Here is a 24,931-nt window from a genome sequence, read left to right as displayed (position 1 = left end):
CAGTCCTGGGAGGGAGGGATTGTTAAGAAAGGAATATACTCCAAACAACATGGGCTGAGTGGGAACGGTGGAGTAAGCTGGAAGGTCACTTCCTTTCTAGATTCCAGTGCGGGCACTCTGGGAAGGGGCAGTGGCAGCAGATGTCAAACTGAGCTTCCTGGAATCTTGAAGCATCTTGTACCCAGAATTCCCCATTTTGTTTCCTCCCTGCAAACATGCACCTGCTTAATAAAGACAATGCTATCACTGATTGTGTGTCCACTGTGCTAAGAACTTTAAGGGGATAAGTTCATTTTGCTCACAACAATCCTCTTTATTTTATATATAAGGAAATTGAGGCACAGAGAGGTTAGGGACTTGTCCAAGTTCACGTGGCTGGCCAAACTAACTAGCTTGCCATCCCAGTCCACCCTCTCACCTGCCTCACTCCAAAAGTGCCCTCTGGGTCCATCCTCTGGGTCCATCATCTGGAGCTCCAATAGGAAATGGCTCATTCACTGCTCAGGACAACCCTGGATGAGAGGGAGCATTCGGAGACACCAAACTGCAAGCAGATGTGGTGTGACTAGAGAGATTAGAGTGGGTAGGAAGTCTTGGAGTCAAACGATCTGGCTCAGAGCTGGTCTGATTTTATTTCTGCACCTGCATCATCACAGCTGCCCCACCCCTATCAGCATCAGCAGAAACAGCAACCCCAGCACCTTCTTGGAGCCTCAAGCCAAATTGTTGCAGGAGTCCTACTGGAAAAGGCAGGGCATATGTGGCACCATGGCCTCTCTTGGGCTAAGCCATGGGCCAGGGAAGAGGAAAGAGGAGACGTGACAGTGCTGGTGGCAGCCAGGAAGGAGGAGGGGAAGCAAGTAATAATGAAGTCAGGAAGCATGAGCAAGGCTGAAGGAGGATGACGTTCCATAGGCAGGGGAGGGGAGACACCATGAGATGCCTGCATTTCAGCAGAGCCTAGACTGAAGAGCTGATGTTGGGGGCAGACAAACTACAGTGAGATCAAAATAAGACTTCAAACCCACCCTTGTGAGAATAGCAAGCTGTTTTGAGGTTGGACAATGAATAACGTCCAGGCAGGTGTCTTATGGGGGAAGTGAGTAGGTGCCTGGAGTAAGGTCTAGTGAGAGTGAAAGCCTGCTTCACCAGGCTCAACTCTCAATGATTTCCAAGACTTAGGTGGGCCCTAGACTGCTGTGTTACACTTCTGTTCTGCTGTGGAGCCTTGGCAGACAGATGAAACCTGTGAACCCTATCTCAGAATAATACTTTAAATGCGTTAAAATGCATAAGATTATAAAAGACACAAATTACATCAAAATATTAAACAAAACTTACAGTGAAATGCTAACATAAATGCTTCTTTATTAATGCATGAAATTTAAAAAGTTAATGGTGATTCTAACAACTTCAATAATTTCAAAATACTATGGACTGTAAAGACTATCTCGAGATAGCTATGATGATAATAATACACTAGGAAAATAATCTGTGATTTCTGTTAGAGACAAAGTTTCACAAATTACTAATACTGTCGTGGTTCATTGCCTACAAAATGAAATGAAATGAGAAATTTCAATTACAAGTTAACAAAAATAGAAATTCAATTCTTTCTCTCCCAACATCACAGGGGTCCTCACTGAGCGATATGCATAGTGCAATGGGAATTCATTAGACTTGGGAACAGATGACTGCAGACCTAGTCCTGGGTTTCCTACTGATAATGTGTCCTTGCAAGTGGGCTCTGACTCTTGATAGCCAGCTCAGAAGATAATTCTATTCTTTCCCTTCACAAATGTTTTTGAGAATTTAGGGCTGCTGAATTCGGTGCCCTGCTTTTGGAGACCAGGCCCAGGCAAGTCGAAATCCAAGTCCATCAACCTGCCAACACAGATCCTCTTGTTCACAGACGCATTCTTGTTGGATATGAAATTAGCTTCCTCCTGTCAACTGGTTCTAGGCCACGAGTGCAAAGAAATCCAGGCACAGGTCATGATTCTGCCTTTTGGAACAAGCCAGTGCCACCCCAGGGGAGTCCTCTGAAGCAAGAACACACTTCTGGCCGGATAGAGTGTGGAATGTTTATTAGAAGACCAGTTATATGTTTATAATAAGCCCTAGGGTGTTTGGCAGACAAAGCAAATGACAGAATAAGAAGGAGAGTGAGAGGAAGCGAGCAAAACAGAATGAGAGAGAGAGAGAGAGAAAGGAAACGAGTGAGAAGGAGAGATGGAGTGAATGATAGTAAAAACTGGAAGAGGCCTCAGAGGCCCTCCAGTCTAACTTCAATATCTCAGTTGGACACAACAAGGCCCAGAGAAGGGACGTGCCCTGGTGGGGCCACAGAGCAGTTCAGATCCGAGCTCACTCACTGGCCAGTTGCCTGCTCTTCGCTCTGTAACTCTTGCCCATTTGAGCCCATGAGACAATTGCGTGTGGAGTGTGCTTCTGGAAGCAGTGTTCAAAATAGCCAACAACTCCCCATGCCTCCATGCAGCTGTATCTCTGGTGGCAAGCACAGGAATTAATGCCACAATCTTCAGGAAGGAAGCCAAAGACTGGTCATACTTTGGACACTGCTGTGTTCAATGGGATGGCCAGCCCCACTGATCAAAGGCCCCGTGTGATTCTGCAGGCAGGGTGTGGCCAGCCATAAAGTTTATGGGCAGGGTCTTGAAGCATTCGGAAGGAAAGTGGGAAGAAAGGGAGAGGGTGGATTTTCTGCTTCTGCTTCAGGGTCGGGAGAAGGTGAAGAAGAGGGAGGCTGACCTGGAGGATGGAGCCCCCAGTGGGGTCCCGTCTTAGCCACAGGGCATGGACTGTGAGTGCACCCTGGGCATCCCTGCATGTGTAACCCCCTTCTCTGATTTCCAGAGAAGTCAGTGAAGAATTGTTTACCATCAGCACCATCACCACCACCAGCAGCAGCAGCGTTTTATGACGGTCACTATTATTATTTTGCTATTTCATTACTTAGGCAGATTTTATCCCCACTTTGGTTGGCAGTTTCCCAGTCCTGAATCACACTCAGGGCCAAGAGTACAGGACTCTGAACGTGAGGTGCAGCTCTGCCTCCTCATAGCTTGAGTGAATTTTCAACCTTCCTGAGTCTAGGTCGCCAATATGCAAAAGGGGGAGATCTGACCTGTATCCCAGGTTGCTGTTAAGAGGTACCCACCATGAGCTCTGATGAGTGGACAGTGCTCTCCCTCTATGTGTGGATGACTGGGCTGATGCCCATAAGAACACATTCTTCCCAGGGATCATGCTGCTTTTTTGCTTGCAAGAAGGAGCTATTGACAGAGGCACCAGCACATTCAAAAGTGCTGAGAAGAATGTAATTTTCTATTTTTCCTCCTTGCACAAAGGGGAAAATGATTTACAGCATTGTTCCCCGGAGCTTGATGACAGCTAGCTATAGCCATGGCCAGATTAGGGAGTGACAAATCTGGAGCTCACCGTCAGAGCTTATGAACAATTTACAAGGCCAAAACATGCTTCAAGCTCTGACCTTTCAGGCCCAGATCTGAGACCCAGGAAAGGCCAGAGATCACCTAGCCAGCCTCCTACCTTTGATCATCCACATTTCAGCTCTATGCCAAGGCCAAATGGCCAGCAGCTATAAACAATGGTAGAGGAAGAATGTTTGCTGGGTGCTGGAGTCCACAAACCAACCTCCACCCAGAGGTGGAACACCACAGAGAAAGAGCACGGAATCTGACATCAGGCAGGCTGAGCTCCTGTTCCAACTCTACCTCTTAAATCTATGGAATTTTGTGTAAGTTCCTTCCCTTCTCTGGGCGGAGGTTTCTGCAGTGACCTTCAAGTCCATCTATGGCCTTGACCTTTATCCTATTTCCTATACTCCTCATACTCACTAGAGACTGCTGTGTGGGTTACCTTGCAAATCTGGATCTAAGAATAAATTTCAAACTCTAAACATGATTTCTGCCTACCTCACTCTCTGACATCAATCTCTCTCTCTTTTTTTTTTTAAAGGAGAACCACTTTACTTTGAATAGTAAACAAAATTCCATTTATGACATAATAAACAAATATTCCATCAGTTTCTTCACTGTTAGTCCAAAGAACAAAGCCCCTGACTTAATTAGAATTTATATTTAACCTTAAATATTTTTTAAAATTTTTAATATAAATTTATTTATTTTAATTGGAGGCTAACTACTTTACAATATTGTGTTGGTTTTGCCATACATTGACATGAATCCACCATGGGTGTACATGTGAACCCTGAACCCCCCTGCCACCTCCCTCCCCATCCCATCCCTCTGGGTCATCCCAGTGCACCAGCCCTGAGCATCCTATATCATGAATCAAACGTGGACTGGCGATTCATTTCACATATGATAATATACATGTTTCAATGCCATTCTCCTAAATCATCCCACCCTCACCCTCTCCCACAGAGTCCAAAAGACTGTTCTATACATCTGTGTCTCTTTTGCTATCTCGCATACAGGGTTATTGGCACCATCTTTCTAAATTCCAATCTCTTAACACTCTCCTCCTCCTGCTTCATACCTGCAAGGCACCCTTCTCTACTTGTTGCTCCTCAAACACACCAAGACCATGCCTACCACAGGGCCTTTGCATTTACTGTTACTCTTCTGTGAGATCTGGAAAGCTCTTATTAAAAATATTTGAATGGCTGGATCCTTTCTATTCAGGTCTCAGTTCAGATATTAACTGTTCATCAAGGCCATCTCTGGTCACCTTGATATATTTGTTCAGACCCTGTTACTCTTTATGTCATTATTCTATTTTAATTTCTCTGCGATACTTGTCAGAACCTAAAATCATGTCACTTAGTTATTTAGTTGCCATTGTCTGTCTATCCAAGTAAAATAATGCCGGTATGGGAGGAGGGCCCTGGTCTTCACTCTTCATGACTTTATCCCAAGCACTAGATCAATTCTGTCAGAGAATGATTGAGCAATAAATATTTGGTAAATGAATAAATGATTTCCCTGCTTCTAGCTTGCCTCCAATAATCTTTTCTCTACACCAAAGACAGAGTGATTTTTTAAAATGTAAATTAGATCATGACACTAAAAATCCTTTAATAGCTTCCCTGTGGTGTGTGTGCTTAGTCGCTCAGTCATGTCTGACTCTGTAGCTCACTAGGCTTGTCCATGGGATTCTCCAGGGAAGAATACTAGAGTGGGTTGCCATGCCTTCCTCCAGGTGTCTTCCCAGCCCAGGGATCAAACCCAGGTCTCCCGCATTACTGGCAGATTCTTCACCATCTGAGGCACCAGGGAAGCCCTAATAGCTTCCCACTGCACATCAAACAAACAAAGCTCCAAGTCTTTACAGTGGCTGACAAGCCTTACCATACTGACCCTTGCCCATGTCTGAAATTACAACTCCTTCCACTCTGCCTGGAACTCACTGTCAGTTATGTTTGCTTTCTATCTATTCCTCAAATTCATTGTAATCTTTCCTACTCCTGGGTCTTTTCTTGGCTGGTATCTCTGTCCCCATTGTTCTTCCTCTACATTCAGGCCACTACTCCCTACCTAAGGCAGTAGTAATACAAATGGTACAGACAGTGACTGCTCTAGGAGCACCAAGATGAGAAGGATCATTTCCCACTGGGCTGGCTGGAGGAACTAGGAAGCTCTGGGGGTCCACAAACTGACATTTTCAGGTTTTACCTACACAGATGTCACCACCATCCTCTGAAGTGACACAAACCAAAGAGAAAAGAAGCTCAGGTCTCTCCCAGCACAGACTTTGAAAAGAAAACTATCTACTTGGCTTGGGCCATCTCATCCCTTTCCTGCACTCAACCCTTCATCCAGTCTAATCTGACCACACTCCACTGATGAGCGTTATCCAGAACCTCCACGGTACAAAAGCCACTGGGTGTGGATCTCACCTCACCTTGTCTGGCCTTTCGGGATCGTGGAAAAGAGGAAAGCACCAGTCTGTGTGTTGTCGCCCTTATCTCTGTGGATATTCATTATCAGTCTTCTTTGTTGGCCCTTCTTTCTATACTTCATAAAACCTTTGTCTCTCATTCACACTTCATACCGAATATTCTAGCTTAGTTGGTAAAGAATCCACCTGCAATGCAGGAGACCCTAGTTCTATTCCTGGGCTGGGAAGATCCACTGGAGAAGGGATAGGCTACCCACTCCAGTGTTCTTGGGCTTCTCTTGTGGCTCAGCTGGTAAAGAATCCACCTGCTATGAGGGAGAACTGGGTTTGATCCCTGGGTTGGGAAGATTCCCCGGAGAAGGGAAAGGCTACCCACTCCAGTTTTCTGGCCTGGAGAATTCCATGGACTGTATAGTCCATGGAGTCACAAAGAGTTGGACAGAACTGAGCGACTTTCACTTTTACCTGTGTATTCAACTGTTCACTACCCATTTCCAAGTAGAAGTTGCAGCAGCAACTCAGATGTCTCACCAGTCCTTGTGCTGAGGATTTAACCTCGCTAGAGCACACGTGTACTCCTTCTTTCCACCTCTGTGCCTCTGCTCACGTAGAGGCCCTTGTGCTTGGGATGGCCTTTCCCTTCCCTCCATATGGCACACTCATACTTCTCATTCCCAGTTCAAGTGTCAGCTGCTATAAAATTTCTCTGTCTCTATGCTCCCCTCCCCATTTTACTACCGGATCTGGGTTATGGGCTTTTCCTCTGGATTCCTACAGCCTCCCATGTTTCCTTATCATCCATCCTCATTACAGAGGATGCCATCATATCCACATCCGTCAGTTCCCAGGACAGGGGGAGGGGGATCTTCAAAAGCAGGGACCTTCTCTGAGCGGCTGTATTATCTCTGCTTCCAAGAGGCACACACAAGGTCAGTTTCCTGTTTCCTCCCATCTGTCCCCACAGTCCCAGTCTATGTACAGCTCTGCCTTGCTTGCACATTTCCTCCTCTTAAAACTTTTAAGATTCTGTTGTCAAAGCTCATCACTTAGTTCCATATTCATGATTTTATTTCTTCCTGACTTTTTTTTTGGTTAATGGTAGTGTTTTGTGATCTTGTGCCGTGTTTTGTTTTACTTTTATATCTCAAGTGACAGGGCTGCCAGGCCCTGGAGGCTTAGTCCAAATCCCAGGGGGTCTCTCTCCAGTCAACAACATGGCAGCCTCTGCCTGTGGAGGTCCAAGAAGATGGCCCAAGGAGAAAGCCAAAGAGAAATGGGCCCAGCTGCAGAGCCACAACCACACACACTGTACCTGCATCACACTTTACAGTGTACAAGAACCTTCCCTCATCTTTCTGCCCATCTTCCTTCCTGACCTTCCCTATCTTCCTCACCACTGAATGATGTATAGAAGCTAAGGATTCCTATTATTCTAATTGAGCTGATGGGGAAACTAAAGCACTAAGAATGTGAAAGGGTCACTAATGTCTCTCAGAAGAATGTCGTTTCCTGGACAGGAGGTCAGGTGTGATTGCCTGTACAACCTACACTAGAGCACAAAGTTTAAGGAGATGCTTATTTTTGGCTTATGCAAGTTCAGGGTTGGCACCTGAGAGTGATATGGGTGGACAAGGCACCTGAGGCTTTAAGTGCTGGGAGAACATGTAGGAGATGAGATGGGCAATTTTCATGCAGTGTCCTCCAACCTCTTAAGATGGTGGTGGGATGGTTTTGAGTGATGAATGGAGGGGAGCGCATACACTGAAGTCACAAATACCAGTATCCTCAGAATCCATGGGACTTGGGAATGGATGTAACAGCCTGCAGATCACTCTGACCCATCCTGGAAGGCAAGGAAGAGAGGAACACAGAAGGGAGGTGGCCCACCAGGCCAAATGACAACCCCCAGGCAATATGCTACCCGCAGGGGCAGACCTCAGAGTAGCCCCATGGGAAAATAACCATTAGAAGGTTTCAAAGGACTCGGAAAGCAGTTGCCTGACTGGCTTATTAGGTGCCTTTGGGTCAGTCTCTTCTCTTGGGGCTTCAGAGCCCCCAGAGGTACATAGGAACCTTGCAATCTCTGTCTTATCAGGTTGTTTTGGTACCAGACTCTCCTCCTCTGTGACTTTGGTCCCTGGCCCAGTCCCTGAGCTCAGAAGGTGGCCAGTGGTAGGGAGCTTCTAGAATCAGCGACTCCAAAGAGAAATATACTTTGTATGAGTCTGAGCAAACTGTTGTGCATGGAAAGCTTGATTTAAGGCCATTTCAATAAGCCCCAATTCATCATCTTGAAGGCCTCTGAAGAAAAGACAAGTGCCATTTTCTAAATGCCATTATGCAATCAAGCCTTTTGCAGCCAGCCCGGCAGGCTCGCAGGCCTACATGCGTGCTCTGACTGCTACCTCTCACTGAGTGTGTCTGGGCTCCCTTCGACAAACAGCCCTGGTTATGTGGGGGCTGGGAGCAATGATGCAGGGAAGAGACTGGGAGCCCCAGACATAAGGCATGATGTAATAGACAACCTGAAAAGCTGCGGAAATTTTCACAGGAGGGAGACACTACCTGGCCCATGTCACTCCTGTCTCTCAAACCCTGACCTGGTTTCCTGAGCTCACCTGCCACGGAGGGCAGAGGCCCAAGGCAGCCTCCCAAGAGCACCATTGTCCCTGGGGTACAATGCTCAAGTCGGAGTCCTAGCAGTCAGACTGTCCAGGGTTGAGTCTTGACTTTGGTACCGCTGAGTTCTCTGACCCTGGGAAAGCAGGCTGACCACTCCATGCCCCAGCTTCTTCATATCTAAGATGACCTAGGGGCAAACCAAAAAATGAAAGACATGGTTATAAAAGATACTTTTCACTGTATAACTTCTTATGTTTTCCTGAACCACAAGAATGTCTTATCTATTCAAAATTAAATTTTAAAGATTTAAAGAAAAAAGAAAAACAATTTGTTATGAAGAATAAATAAATAAATGAATTAAAGTAATAACAGCTTGTCAATGTCCTAGAGTTAAGGTGAAAATTAAATGCTGTAATACCTATAAAGCTCTGAGAATAGTGGCTGGCATGTAGTCAGCTATATACAAGTATTAGGATTTGTGCCATCTTCATGAAACTACAAATAGCATTGGCAACTGTGGAAGCTGAAAAATAAGCTAGGGTTTCCCCTAGGCTGTGGGATGTGGGAGAAGTAGGGAGAGGTCTGGGAGTTAAAGGCCTGGTTTCAGATCTTAGCTTCACTATTCACTGGCAGTGGGGCTTTACACAAGTTTGGGTACCACCATGAGTCTGCTTCTTTGACTCTGAAAGGGTAGAGACTCCACACATTGTCAAGTTGTTCCAGAAGCTGGTGAGGAAACAGATAGGACACTGCTTTGTACTCAGAAACCTATTTTAATACCATCTACGCCAGTGGTTCTCAGAGTGGTCCCCATACCAGCAGTATTAGCATCACATTAGAACATGTTAACTGTGGCATATATATATATGTATGTATATATAGTGGAATATTACTCAGCCATAAAAAGGAATGAAATTGTGTGATTTGCAGGGACGTGAATGGACCTAGAGACTGTCATACTAGTTGAAGTAAGTCAGAAAGAGAAAAACAAATATCGCATATTAACATATATATGTGGAATCTAAAAAAGCTGGTATGGTCCATATGTTTGTTCTCTGTGTCTAAGAATCATAGACACAGCAAACAAACATATGGATCACAAGGGGAAAAAGTGGGATGTGATGAATTGGGAGATTGGGATTGACATATATTCACTACTATATATAAAACAGATAACTAATGAGAACTTACTGTATAGCATGGGGAACTCAGTGCTCTGTGGTGACCTAAATGGAAAGGAAATCCAAAAAAAGAGGGGATATACAGATACACACAGCTGATTCACTTTGCTGTACAGCAGACACTGATGCAACATTGTAAAGCAGCTAGTCCAATTAAAAAAAAATGTTAGAAACACAAGACCTAGTGAATCAGAAACTTCAGGTGGTGGGCCCAGTAAGTCACATTTTCACAAGCTCTTCAGGGTAATCCAATGCATAAAAGGCCTTGTGGACCAGTCTTCTAATTCAAACTCACAAAGACAAGGCTATGGAGGACCAGAGAAAGACCAAGGACTGCATATTCACAGGGAGCAAGGTGCTGGGTAGGAGGAAGTAATGGCCTCAAGGTAGCCGTGGAGGGTACCCATGAGACCAAGGTCTCATCTCCCACGTAGTACTCTTGCTGGGACACCAGTCTGAGCAATGCTGAAGATCCCTTCTCCTGGGCAGGTACCCCCAAAAGTTCAGGTTGAATATGAGACCCTGATGCTTGCTCCTTACAAGTTTGCAAATAGAGCATTTTTAAGTGCTAGTCCCAAGGCTAAAAGAGAGGCCTATGAGCACCTCTCAGGGGGCGACCTATCAGGACCACACTGGGGGAGGCAAGAGACCATGTTCTCACAGGAACCTTCCCAGACACTTCTCTATGGAATAGCCTGTCTTACAGCTATGGATCCAGCACCCAGGAAAAAAAAATCTACTTCCGCATTTTTAAGGAATAACAGTCAGGGCTCTGTGTCAGCCTGAGCTGTCTAGAGTACTTGCCAAGGAGAAGGCGTCTCAGGCCCTTGCGGTCATCCTAGGATGGAGGCCAGCCATAGTGAAGCCCCTGCCTGTCTTCCCAGTCCCAAATTCGGAGACAGTGCTGGTGGCCTGTGGCAGGCAGCACGTGGGAGTTAGCTGATGCCTGCAGTGAGCCGGAGGGCTGAGAAATGGCTCAAGCGGGAGCCCCACGTGGACCCTGTTACTCTCGTGACTAGCTGTCTGCCTGCTGGGCTCTTGCCCTAGAATTTATTTCAGCCCTTCCCCAACTGCCCCAAGTCAAACCTCTTTCTCTCCCCAGTGGTAAGGGACAAGAGAGTGTGGGAGGGGGTCCCTGGCTTCTCAGCAGCCCAGCCCCTTTGGCAGTCCTGGTGCCCCCGCTCTGGGGAAGGACAGCGATAGCAGTAGCAAGAGACCCAGCCCCACAGGCACTAGCTCTGCTCCAGCAGACAGGCAAGCACGACACAGCCCCGCTTCCACAGCCCGCGTCAGGAGGGGCTCTCGCCCGCATCATGATGGCAGGTCACGATTCATTTTCCCCCCAGACCAGCTGCAGGAACTTCAACAGTGCGTGGGTGCTTCTCTGCTCCTCCCTTCCCAGCCACCTTGGCACGAAGCTCTCCATCAGAAGGTGATTAGATTTGGGAGAGTTCTTTCTTTTGCCAGATGTAATTGTTTCTTAATTCTTTTAATTTCATTCCCTTTAAAGATTACAAGCAAGAACCAGCACTTGATTAATGATGAAGACCGTTAGCAATTAATCAAGTTTTCAAGTGGCACTGCCTTCATGGTGAGATTTTATATTAATAAAATATATTATATATTATAATATATACTATATTTCATATAACACATATTATATAATATATATTATATTTTATATAATGCATTGTATATATTATAATATATGGTATATGTATATACCATATATTATAATATATTATATTTTGTATACCATACATATAAAGTTTGAAATACATCATCCTTAGAGACTGCCTACAGATGAAAGGAAAGGAAATGAGATCAAAGGAAAGTGCATGATGAAATTGAAAACCTGAGGAAGCAAAGACCCTTCCAAACTGTGCCTGAGACACTTGCCGAGGGATCAGGAAGCCCAGAAATCTAAACAAGTTCCCCAAAGACAGAGGAGAAAGAATGCATTTATTTATTCATTTGCTTATTCATCAAATTAGTTAACTTGATCACTCACTCATTCATTCATTCAGTGGCTTAGTTATTTCCCTTCTTTCTCATCTGCTCACTCACTAACTCACACACAAAAAAGGTCATTTCTTCTTTCTGTCCCTTGTGCACTTCCTTATGCACACAGTGTCACACATTGTCCCTGTACCACCATAGCTCCATGGTGACTTAAGGCTTTAGCTCACTATGAATTTTCTTCAAACACATCTTACTGGAAGTGAAAGTCACTCAGTCATGTCCCACTCTTTGTGACCCCATGGACTATAGTCCATGGAATTCTCCAGGCCAGAATACTGGAGTGGGTAGCCTTTCCCTTCTCCAGGGGATCTTCCTAGCCCAGGGATCAAACCCAGGTCTCCCACATTGCAGGCAGATTCTTTACCAGCTGAGACACCAGGGAAGCCCAAGAATACTGGAGTGGGTAGCCTATCCTTTCTCCAGCAGAGTTTCCTGACCTGGGGTCTCCTGCACTGCATGCAGATTCTTTACCAACCAAGCTAAGGGGAGATCTTTACATCTTAATATGCAAAGAAAATTACGATCTTTTCTTCCATAGTATTAGCTGACTTGTCCTATAGCCCTTTCATTCAATTATGCTGCTTGAGACTTTGTGCAGAGAGATACATATGACATTTACCATGTCCTCCCTTGACTCGGGGAGATAAGTCCACTTGGGGAGACAAGTATTTTCAGAAATTCCTATATTTGAGACAAGAATCAAATAGGAATCACTTGATTCTGGCAGAAAGACTGCATGCAGCCTTCCACTCACAAACTTCCCTGAGCATCTTCTATAAAGCAGATCCTGGGAATACAGAGAGGACTAAGACATGATCCTACCTTCACAGAGTTAAATATCCAATAGTGGAAAAAGATACAAGACTAGATAATTGGCATAAAATATGAATAAGCTGAATTGCTGGGAGACACAATGATACAAGAATCAGGTAATGAACTCTGTTCATGGAAAGCTTAAGAATGAGTCTGCAATAGCTCTAGGCCTTAAAGAAAGTATAGTATTTTGGGGGACAAAGGCAGGTGAAGGGACAGTGCTTGATACACATGCATGATCCATGGGTAGAAAACTTAAGTTGTGTTTGGAGAAAGGTAAACAGTCCTATTTTTCTAGAGCAAAGAATATATCATACAAAGCTGGTGGACATAAGGCTTAGCCATCAGGCAAAAGTTTAAATGACTGTTGGGGTTTGATTGTAGAATAGAGGAGGAACCATGGGTGGTTTTTGAGCAGAGCTGTCTCATGATGAGAGCTGGGTTCAAGAAATGAATCTGGAAGTGAGATCAGAGACAGCACAGAGACTAGACAAACAGACCCTTGAAGGAGCCAGAGACTCCCAAGAGAGTAAAGTAGGGCAGTGAGGGGAGGGAGAGATGCAGAGACAAATGTGAATGTGAGTATTGCGGAAGAGGTGGAATAAAGAAGAAACTGAACATGAAAGACGAAAGTGAGGCAGTCAGGGACACTCCAGAGATGAGTCGAAAGCAAAAGCTTTGGTGAATGTTAATTGCAGGAAGGAGGATCTTGGATGTGTTACTGAGAGGCATGTTAGACCAACTTGAAGATTGACTCGGTCGATTCCATGCCCACCAATGCTTGATCATACTCATCCGTAGATCCAAGGCTTAGCTGCTATCTTCTGTGGTTAAGAGAGGTGACAAATCCCCAGGCAAAATGGAAACAACACACTTGTGTAGGGGAGCAGAATACATCTCTGGACCATCAGTTGCCTCCTTCTTGGCCTGCAGTCTCTCCCATGCTGCCTTCCGCCCATCCTCCAATCCCCTTTGCTCTAGGGCTGCCTGGTAGCAGCTCACACAGAAGGACTCAGAAGGACCCAGAAGCACAGTATCAAATGCCTAACTCTTGCTGGGGAGAGAAGGGTCTTCTTTGACTCCAGAAGGAAGAAGGAAATAGTAGGTGACAGGGTAGATTCAGAGAGGGAGGGACAGACCAGAGGGAACTCAGTTGGAGGCAGGTGGCCGTGCTGAGATAATATGCGTATGCATGAGACCAATGGAGGTCACCCCATGCTACCAGGTCCCCAGCACTCTGCAAATTTTCTCAGTCTCAGGAATGTGGATTCGTAACAGAGTATAACCCCCATAGGGGCTCTCTCACATGGCCACTGCTTAGAGGCTCTGTTATTATATATGAGAGAGTCAGTTTTGAAGCAAACTTCCTTAACTGCTCTCTGCCTCAGTTTTTTTTTTTGTATGCAAAATGGTGCTAATGGCATTTACCTTGAAAAGGATTAAAAGAGATGCATACAAAGCAACTATCTGTATTTTTTTAAATATAGTAGATTTACAATGTCTTAATTTCAGGTGTGCAGCAAAGTGAATATATATAGTTACAGGTATATTGGCAACCCACTCCGGTATTCTTGCCTGGGAAATCTCATGGACAGGGGAGCCTGGCAGGCTACAGTCCATGGGGTCACAAGAGTCTGACATGACTTAGCGATTAAAAAAGACAATGTACATATATGTGCATATATATGTATATCATTTTCAGATTCTTTTCCATTATACTTTATCACAGAATACTGAGTCAACTTCCCTGTGCTAAACTGTAGGTCCTTATTGATTGTCTATTTTATATACAGTAGTGTGTATCTGTTACTCTTTGATTCCTAATTTATCCCTCCTCTCCCTTCCCCCATGGTAACATAAGTTTGCTCTCTATGTCTGTGAGTCTGTTTCTGTTTTGTATATCAGTTCATTCCTATCATTTTTAAGGTTCCACATATAAGTGATATCATACGATGTTCGTTTTTTTCTCCTGAGGTCACTGGAATCTCAGGAAAGGGAACTGAGACCACAGCGTTTGATTTCCTTCAGCTTGGAAATGCACCAGATCTTAACATCTCATTAGGTATTCTCAATACAGTTTTATCCTTTGCACACACACAATGGATGCTGTCTGACTTACAAGGAGAAATATGCTACTCGCAGTGACTGCCAATTTCTCTAGTGCTCTATGGGGAATTTGGCATTTTTCATCTGTCATGTAGGAGGGAATCCAGCCTGATTGTCCCTCACCCAGTACCTCCCATTGTGGCACACTGTGGGTTACCCTGTTGAGCACAAACCCCATATCAGCACTGGACATGATTTGTGGTGTCCAATGCTAAGTAAAAAATGGGGCCCTTTCTTCAGAATCATCAAGAATTTCAAGATAATGACAGCAGAGCATCAAACTCAGCATGGGGCCCCGTGTGAAGACACTGATTGCACACTCATGAAGTAGTCCCTGAACCAAATTGATCCTCAGTGCCCTGATCTTGTTGAAGGAGGATTCAGAACAAAGTCATACATTCATCTGAAAGAAATTTGCACTGGAAGAGTCACTTCTGGGCAAAGAGCTTCCTCCAGGTTGTTTCTCCAAAAAGCAGGCTGGGCAGTTGCCTGGTGGTTATGGAACTCAGAGTCAGAGTTTCGGCACTGCAGCTCTGGGGTATGTCTTCTCTAACTCTAATTGACCAGCAGCTGCCTTTCTTCCTGCTGTTACTTTTTGCAATCACTCCACATGATTTCTACTCTCCCAATCCCTCCATTGAGCTTCGCTGGTGGCTCAGTGGTAAAGAATCCACCTGCCAATGCAAGAGAGGCAGGTTTGATCGCTGGGTCAGGAAGATTCCCTGGAGGAAGGCATGGCAACCCACTCAAGTATTCTTGCCTGGAGAATCCTATGGACAGAGGAGCCTGGCTGGCTACAGTCCATAGAGTTGCAAAAAGAGTGAGTGACTAAAACAGCAAAAACAAGCCCCTCCAGCACACACATCACCCCAGCACAGGTGTCCTCTAGAGGAGGTGCCAATTGGCCCAACTCTTCATCTTGATGGTAACCTTGAGCCTTAGTGGGTGGCTCTCTGGCCATCTCTCAGGTAACACTAGAAGGAAGGATGCTTCCTTCACAGGTCTCTGGGAAAAGGTGAGGAGAACGACTGGGATGGAAGGCAAAACAGATGTAAAGACCTAGAACAGCACGACAGCCAAGGCGCTCCATGGCTCAGTGCCAGACTGTGATGAGGTAAGTAGAGAGTACGTTTTGGAAAACTTTTATAGCAATTTCATATTGCCTATTAAATTTCATAATAAAATATTAAAAATAATTTGTCTTAATTTTCACCTTTCTAGTAATTCAGTTTTATTGCATTTTGCCAAAGTATTGGTCCATGCAATTTGGAAATCTGAAAAGATAATTAAAAACAAAACAAACTAAAGCAAAACAAAAAAATACATATAGGTGTTTCACAGCAGATGGTTGCCAGCTTTACCATGGCACCTCTGACTCTAGCGTAATAGCAAAAGCACTGAGGTAGGAGTCAAAAGATCAGACTTCTCGTTCATCTATTTTATATATAGTAGGAAACTCCACTCAGTATCTTGTAATAACCTATAATTGAAAAGAACCTGAAAAAGTATATAGGTGTGTGTGTGTGTGTGTGTGTGTGTGTGTGTGTGTGTAACAAAATCAGTTTGCTGTACAGTGTGTGTGTAACAAAATCAGTTTGCTGTACACTTGAAACTAACACATTATAAATTAACTATAATTTTAAAAATAAAATGAGTCTTTTGTAGACAGCAAAAAAAAAAAAAAATCAGACTTCTCATCCCAGTTCCTTCATGTCCTTGGACAAGTTGTTTAATGTCTGAGCTTCAATTTTCTCATCTGTAAATGTCTCATGAGGGCCACATGAAAGCTTGGGCAAGAAGGTCCTTTACAAACTGTAATGTGCAGTGTTAAATGAGGGCTAAATGGCGAAGATGCTACCATCCTGTGGCCACTCCACACCCCTACCTGGCAAGTGGCCCTGGGTACTAGCACAGTGGTAAGAAGAGCACGGACTGAAGTCAGGCTGGATTTGGACCCAACCTTCATGACTTGCTAAAGTCCCAGCTCTCCATTTCTTCTCTATTTTCTTACCAATAAATAAGGGATTTTTAAAATATCAAGCTGATAGGTTGTGGTGAGGATTAACCAGGAAGCACTTAGCATAAAGAAGTGACAGTTAGTAGTGTGGTCTGATTACCTCTTATTCTTGTTGCTCTACACTACAACTTTGAGATTTGCCCATGTTCATAGCTCTTCTCCTTTAACTGCTGTATATTTCCATCTCCTGTCCTTCCTATATCCATAACCATATTGGTGCATTTATATTTTCTAATTGGTAACTGCCAGTGCAGAAGATATTATTGATGTTAGAGTATTGATATTCCATCTAGTAAACAAGAGGGACTTTTTCATTTGTTCTAACAGTCTGTCTAACTTCTTGATCTATGTAAACAATCACATCATTTTCAAACACACTTATTTTGTCTCTTCCTTAACAATACTTAGATTGCTTATTTCTTTCTAGGACTTCCCAGATGTGATAGCAGCAACCTCATCTTGCTTCCTACCTTAAAGGGAATGCTTCTAAAGTTTGTCTCCTCTAGTATGTATAATATTTGCTATGGGTTTTTAACAGGTAGTCTTAATAGAGGTGAAGAGGATCCCTTTATTAATAATTTTTAATGTTTTTAGCACAAATAAATGTTTGCCTTTCTAAAATGATTTTATGTGTCTATAAAGATTTTTTTCATTGTTTTCTCTGAGTGTATTAATGTGATACATGACATTGACAGATTTCCTAATGCTGAACCATTCTTGCATCCTGGGGAGAAAGTCTATTTGACCATGGTGCAATCTTTTGTTTGTTTGTTTGCTTGCTGTGTTTAGTTTTGTTTTTAATGCACTGTCAGATTTGATTAATATTCTGCTTACCAATTGCTATCTATATTTTCAACTGACATTTCCTCTCTAGGGTCTTTTTCTTTTGTTGTCCCAATGCAGATGTGGCATCAAGATTATAGTAGCCAAAAAGTTAAGTGGGCACCTTTCCCACTTTTTCTGATCTCTGGAACAACACGTAGAGAAGAGAGATTATCTTTTCTTGTGAAGTTTGACAAAATGATCAACCCATAAAACTGTCTGGAGCTGGTCTTTTGGGGAGGAGATGAGATTTTAATCAACCACTGCAACTTTACATGGTCACTGATCCATTCAGTTTTCCTGAGCCCAATTTTTGCATTAAAAAAAAAAATCAAGATACTTATCTCATTCCTCTGATTTTCAGTCTTTTGTTTCACCACCAGATTTCTCATAACACCACCCCTGAAATCCAAGGGCTAGGCTGAGTCAGATTCATAATGGTACTTTTGATTAAAAGGTAAGTTGTCAACTTCTCTCTTTTAGGAGCTGCAGTTAGCTCAGCTCAGATACAAATGAAAAAAGGATGAAGGAGAGGAGGGAAGATAATAGCAGCTGTCAGGTGAGTCCTACCTACCAAGTCTCATACATCTTATACTGTGGTAATCAAACTTGGTAAGAAGCTTCTTGAAAGAATATCTTCCTGACCCCTCCACCACGTTTGGGTGGAAAAGCTTTAGAACCCTTACTTTCCTGAGGCAAAATGTCACCTCATCATGTGATAAGGCAGTACCAGGACTACCCTCTCTCTCTCTCAAGACTCTGTTATTTAACTGTCTTCTGGTTTTTTTTTCACTCACTCACTCACATTAACTCAGCACCACCTTGTGTGCAGGCTTTGCTGGTTTTTGCTGGTTTGATGTATATTGGAGGAAGAAGTATGTGACTTGTCTCTTGGCATAGTCACAGCTGTGAAAAGAGAGCTGCAGTTAGAACCCAGCGAGCTAGCTTTGTTTGTTTAATGAGGACAGGGCCAACTCTCCTGCCCTCCCACCCTAGACCTGAGGTGGAAGTTTCAGGATCCTTCTCTCTGAACCACATGGACTGCAATTTTAATTGAATTTAGGAAAAGTCATCATGTTCAATCCCAGAGCTCCTTCTTTTCCTCCCCGCTCTGATCATTTTGGGATGGTTAATGGCAGACAGCGCTCCAGCAGCTCTGTCAGGCTTCACCCTGCCCTCCATGTTGCCTCCGACTCTAGGCTCACCCATATCTTTCTTTGCTTGGCTTCAGTGTTTGGGATAGAAGTTTCTTACACGATTCACTATCTGGATGGAAATGCAGTGTTCTCATCAGAGGAAATCGCGGACTGAGTCACTCATTGATCTGAACTCCAGTGGAAAGTTTGAAAAAAACAATATTCCATCCCCAACTGACCCAAATGCCCATAAACACCCAAATGGATAGCCTACTAGGTGTCTCTCTAGGTGGGCATTATAGTTTCCTCCAACACCAAACCCTGCCTATGCTGGATTGTTGGCCTGTGGGCTGTGTCATTATTTAGAAATAATTCAGCTTTAACTAAACATCACCTTCCAGAGGGACATGGATAGCAGATAGCCTGACATAACCTCAACTCCTGGGCTTTAAAAAGCTTTTCCTCTTAGGAGTCTCAGTGTCATTTGCCAGAAAGACCATGACCCACTTGGACCTTGGTCCCTTTCAACTATCCTGAGAGACATGAGCCTCACTACCTGCCTGGAAGTTGCCTTGGACTTTGAGTTTCCTGTCTGAGAAATAGAATCTTCCATATTGATGACTGACATTTGGAACTACAACTCCTTCTGGATGTGCAGCCCCCATGCTCAGGGTATAGTTTTAGCCAGACCACTAATGAAAAAAAAAGAAAAAAAAAATACCAACACTAGGAGGAGGAGGTCTTGTTTCCTTTCTGCACTGAGGGTCGTGAGACAAAAACTTTGCTTCATTTTATGGGGCTTGAAGTGGCCTCCAGAGAGAAATTGTTGACATGATTCTAATAACTCAGTGGAGGCATGTGGTGGGCAGAATTTTGAGGATGGTTCCCCAAGACGTCTGTTCCCAGGTTATTAAATTAAATAGTAATCTTACTAGTGTTGTAAATGGATTTTGCAGATGTAGTTAAAGTTTCAAGTCAGTTGACTTTAAGATATGGAGATTATCCAGGCTGGTCTGATCTAATCACAGGAGCCCTTTGAAAGCAGAGTTTACAGATTCTTCCCGAGTCTCAGATAAGAGCCCAGCTCAACTCATATCTTCTTTCATGAGAACCCCATGAGCAGAGGACCCAGCAAACAGAGGACTCCTGACATGGAAATGAGAAGAGAACAAATGGGTGCTATTTATAGCTGGTAATCTGTAACACTGGAGGAGGGCATAGCAACCCACTCCCATTCTCTCTCTTGTCTGGAGAATCCCATGGACAGAGGAACCTGATGGGCTACAGTCCATGGGGTCACAAAGAGTCAGACACAACTGAAGCAACTGAGCACACACACAGGCACAATCTGTAGCACAGCCATAGAAAACAAATACAGGACACTGAAGCATCCCCAAGAGTGTCAAGTCTATATCTCAGCCCTCTGCATGAGTGAGAACAAGATGTGAAAATGCTACCCAAGGCCCAGTTCCCCTCTGCAGCGCTAAGTTGAACTCCTGTCACAGAACTTCTCTCACTAGGGGCCTGCCGGTTGCTGAGTTGCTGAGACATGCTAATGACTGACTCCATCTGATCCATGACATCTTTTGTGTCAGTGGGAACAATTCCTGTTATTTTCAGAGAGCTGGGCACAAAGCACTTCCGTGGTCATTCGATCCCCAGAACCTCACTGCAACCCCCAGTGGGAGAAGCCATCATGGCCCCACGTCCTGAATGAAAGAAGAAAGTGGCTGTCTTAAGGTCACAGAGCTCGCATGTGCAAAGGCCCTGCTGCATAACAGAATTGACTTTTGCTAACTTTATGTGGATTCTTTTGTCAGCGGTTTGCGAGGCCTTGGACCTTTGAAACTATGAGGTGGGCAATGGTGAGACCTGACCATCAAGGCAGCTTCTCCCCATATGTACCTGAACTAACAGGGTGGAGACATTAAGGAACCTAAGGGCTGTGGATGTCTCTGTCAATCATCTACAGCCATAATCTGCCCCAAGTTGTTCCCTTGGCCAATGAGGCCCTTTGTCCAGAGAGCCACATGGGTCTTCTGTTCATTTTATGTATCAATGTGACCAGGCCACAGGGGGCCCAGAGATCTGCTTCAACAGAATTTCTGGGTGTGTCTCTGAGGGTGTTTCCAGAAGAAATGGGCATTTAAATAGGATAACTGAGTAATGGGGATCACACTCTTCCATGTGGGAGGGCCTCATCCAATTCACCGAGGGCCTGAATAGAACAGAAAGGCAGAGGAAGGGAGCATTGGCTTCTTCTGCCTGGTTGGTGAGTGGGGTCTTCACCTCCTCTCTCACAGGGACCTCATCTCTCAGGGACTGTCTATCCTCTGAACCAGAACTGACTGCAGTGCCATCTGCTCTCTTTTGTTTATGGGAAGTCATCTCTCAAAGTGATGTCTGAGGCCCCAAGAGGAAAGATCTTATCTGCCTAATAAACTGAGATTCATTTGTACCAAAGGGAACAGAAGCAAAAGAGTAATCCTCTTGCCTGGAATTTATTAAAAAACCTGAAATGTTCCCAATGTGAAACATGAAATGGTGCTGCCTGGAGGTGGCTGAGACATATCGAGTCTGGGCCATGTCCTTGTGGCAGTTCCTCATGAACTAACTGTAATACCCCTCCCCACAGGCAGAGCCTTCAAGACCAATCAGGGCAGCTCAGATCTTCCCAGCAGGGCCCACTTCAGCCTATGCCTGGAAATCAGAGCTGTAGAACAAATCTACAGCATACGAGGCCTTTGACTAGCATGGCTCTGCAGCTTCTGATACCGGGTCTGTGAGAGAGAGGTTCAAGAAGGCTGAGAGTAAGGAGAACTGTGGAATCACATGAGGATGGAGTCGCCCCTGGGAAGACACATGATCCCTGTGCACACTGACATCATACTTACAGCTGACATGTGAAGTGAAAGTGTTAGTCTCTCAGTCTTGCCCAACTCTTTGCAATCCCATGGACTGTAGCCCACCAGGCCCCTCTGTCCATGGGATTCTCCAGGCAAGAATACTGGAGTGGGTTGCCTTGCCATCCTCCAGTTGTCAAGGGTGTTTTTTATTTAAGAATGTCACAAGGTACAACTGTCAAATTGTCCCAAATGTCAAATTCCACCCCCTAACCCAGAGCCTCTCCTACTGTCATATGTCCTCCATCAATACTGGCTCGTTCCAGCCCACTTTCTGGTCTTTAACCCCAAGACATACACACATGTGCATGCACACAAACACACATACAAATAAGTACACACACACACACACACACACACACAGACACACACACTGCAATTTCACCTTCCATCCTTGGTCTCAGTCCTTGCCTTACCTCACATGATTCCAATTCCTGCCTTGAATATCTTTCCATTTACCACTGAATATAAACAGACAAGCTATTTTCCCCCACCAGGAAATGGAAATCCAAGCTCTATTTGAATCTAGTAGTATTCTGGCTGGAAATCATGTTGCATAATGCCTTTGTTTAAGAGGAGAGAATTAGGGCAATCCTTCACTTCAAGCAAGTCAGGGCTAGCCAAAATTGGAACCCAGACACAAGTAATTCATGCCTCATTATCCTTAATAGCAAGAAATTAGACAAAATCTAGATGTTACACAACATGGACATGGTTAAGAAAATTGCTGTACATCATCTCCAAGGAATATTATACAGCCACTAAAGATGATAGTCATGAAGACAATGTTGCAACATGGAAAATGTTAACAAGTTAATGGTAAGTGGAGTAAACAGTATAAGACTTCAAATAAACAGTAACTACAGCAATGTAAAAAATAATACATGAAAGATGCTAAGACTGGGGAGACAATCAGGGATAAAAAATAACCCCTCATGAACTAGGATGTTGGAATTATGAGCTATTTCTTTTTCTTTGTAGGTTTCTTCTAATGTTGTTTAATGGTATTATAATATTTTTGCTATAGTAAATCGAGAACAGAGGCCAGTCTGAAGCCTTCAGTGAGCTGAAGCTGTCTGGACCACAAATGATCTAGAAAGAGAAGCCATCCTCACCATATTTAAAGACAATTCTGAGGACAAACGATATGGAACATGGTCTGCAAGCTCTCTCCCTCCATTTTCCCATCCAGCCACAGACTCTGTGCTCTGTAGGCAGCAAGAGAAGGAGAGAGTGCACCAGGCCTCTAGGCCAGGGGCAACTGAACCAATTTCAAACACTGCTGTTATTCCTGCACAGGAAAAGTGGCTGGTGACTCTCTGTATCCTCCACAGTGCCTTGTTCAGGGCTGTATACAGAGCAGTTACTCTTGTTTCCTCTCTCTTCCATGCTCCCAAGTTCAATCTTAAACTGAATCCTGTGGATTCTACCTCAGTAAGATTTCACAAATCTCTCCTACTTCTCATGACCTAGTCCTGTTGACCGTTGCAATGTTACCTGCCATCAGCCCAAGAGCTATTTCTTTAGCCTCTAGGACCACGAAGCAAACCAGTTCACTGATCCTGGCAGCTTGTTGTGTGCATCTCTGCCCAACTGCACACTCAGTGATGTCAAGCTACTAGCTTGAAATGGGCCATGGTGGGATTACTTAAACCATGGAAATTGGGGGGGGGGGCTATAAATTAGATTTTTTTTCTCAGGAAATTGATGTTGGAGCATTTACCAGCACACCACTGACCTTATCCCTCTTCTTAGAATATCCTTTCTTCATGTTTTCAATGGGGCCTGCTTCAAGATTTAGTTCAAGGAGGGAGGCTCAAAAGGGAGGGGATGTATGCATAGTTATAGCTGATTCATTTTGTTGTACAGCAGAAACTAACACAACATTGTAAAGTAACTACACTCCAATAATAAAATATTGGCTTCAAGCAACATACCATCCAAGCACCATTCCCTCATACCTTTCTTTTGAGCATCCATACCTCTTCTCTGTGCTCCTGTGCACACAACTATGATGTCCTATGAACTTCTCTAAGTCAGTCCTCTTGTCTGAATCATCCTGGGCCAGGTGCCGCATGAATACTCAGGGAATGTTTGTTTGCCAAACTGAAATTTCTGATAGAGTTGGGACACCTTGACGTCTATAGCCCCTGTGGGTCCTAGTGAGCCTACCTGGTAGAGCTATATAGCCTTCATCCCAGGCACCTGCCTAACAGCTTCCTGACCGTTTCCCCAGCCTCTCTCAGACCCTGAATGGCCTAGAGGCTGCTGCAGGGAAACCAGCTCTCCTGCTGAAGCCATGATCATTCCCACCACGTATGTGAGCAAACAGCTGTGGAGAAAACCATGATGCCAGAGGCAAGAGTTACAGAAATGAGTCCCATTGGATTGCAAATGGAGATTTGTTTTCTTTTTGCAAAATCCCACAGAATATCTATTATTTGCACTAGCAGGCTGGTGCTTGGAACACCAGTCTAGAATCATTTGAAAGATTAGATCCCAGGCTTCCCTGAAGGAAGAGGGGTAAAGCCCTTTTGAAACGAGAGCAGAAACATCAAATCCCACCAGCCAGGTACCAGCACAGCAGAGGAAAAAGATCCTTGGCTCCTCAGAGCTACAAAAACCCCCCAGAGCTACAAACAAAAGTTCTTATCTCAAGGTGTTGGCACCTTCACTGAGACTTGATTATAACTGAGAAGAAAACTGGGAAAGGTGAGTGGTTTAGTCCCTGGGTCAGAAAGGCAGGTCATCTCCCCAGTAAGTTCATGGAAAGACTCTATATCTTCACAAAGGGCAAAGGGTGGCTGGCTGCAGAGAGCTGTGGGGAACAGCATATATGGAAGGGAGAAAGAGATGAGAATCTGTTGTCCCTCTGACTGAGAAAACAGGAACGGTGCTAAGGCCTCCATCCCTCAGTCAGCACAGCCCAAATCTCAAGGACCACCAGAAACACAAACTTTTGGTCTCTCTGGTTTCAAGAGAAGCTGCAGAGTCCTAAAGACCTGAGTTTTAATCATTGCATGGTGATCCACTAGTCAGGTAGATTGGGGCAAATTAATTAGCTTCCCTGAAACTCACTTTTCTCATCTGCAATGTAGGCACAATAACACCTTCCTCACAGAGTAGTAAAATTTAAACTGCATGTGATGGTTAATTTTATGTGTCAACTTGGCTAGGCTATGGAGCCTAACTGTTTGGTCAAACACCAGTCAAGATGCTGCTGAGAGGGTATTTTTTGAGATGTGCTTTGACTGTGTGGATCACAATAAACTGTGGAAAATTCTGAGAGAGATGAGAATACCAGACCACCTGACCTGCCTCTTGAGAAATCTGTATGCAGGTCAGGAAGCAACAGTTAGAACTGGACATGGAACAACAGACTGGTTCCAAATAGGAAAAGGA

This window comes from Capricornis sumatraensis, chromosome X (assembly GCF_032405125.1).
Source record: "Capricornis sumatraensis isolate serow.1 chromosome X, serow.2, whole genome shotgun sequence".
Taxonomy (NCBI): Eukaryota; Metazoa; Chordata; class Mammalia; order Artiodactyla; family Bovidae; genus Capricornis; species Capricornis sumatraensis.
The sequence above is the reverse complement of the archived record's forward strand: the minus strand, read 5'-3'. Positions refer to the sequence as shown.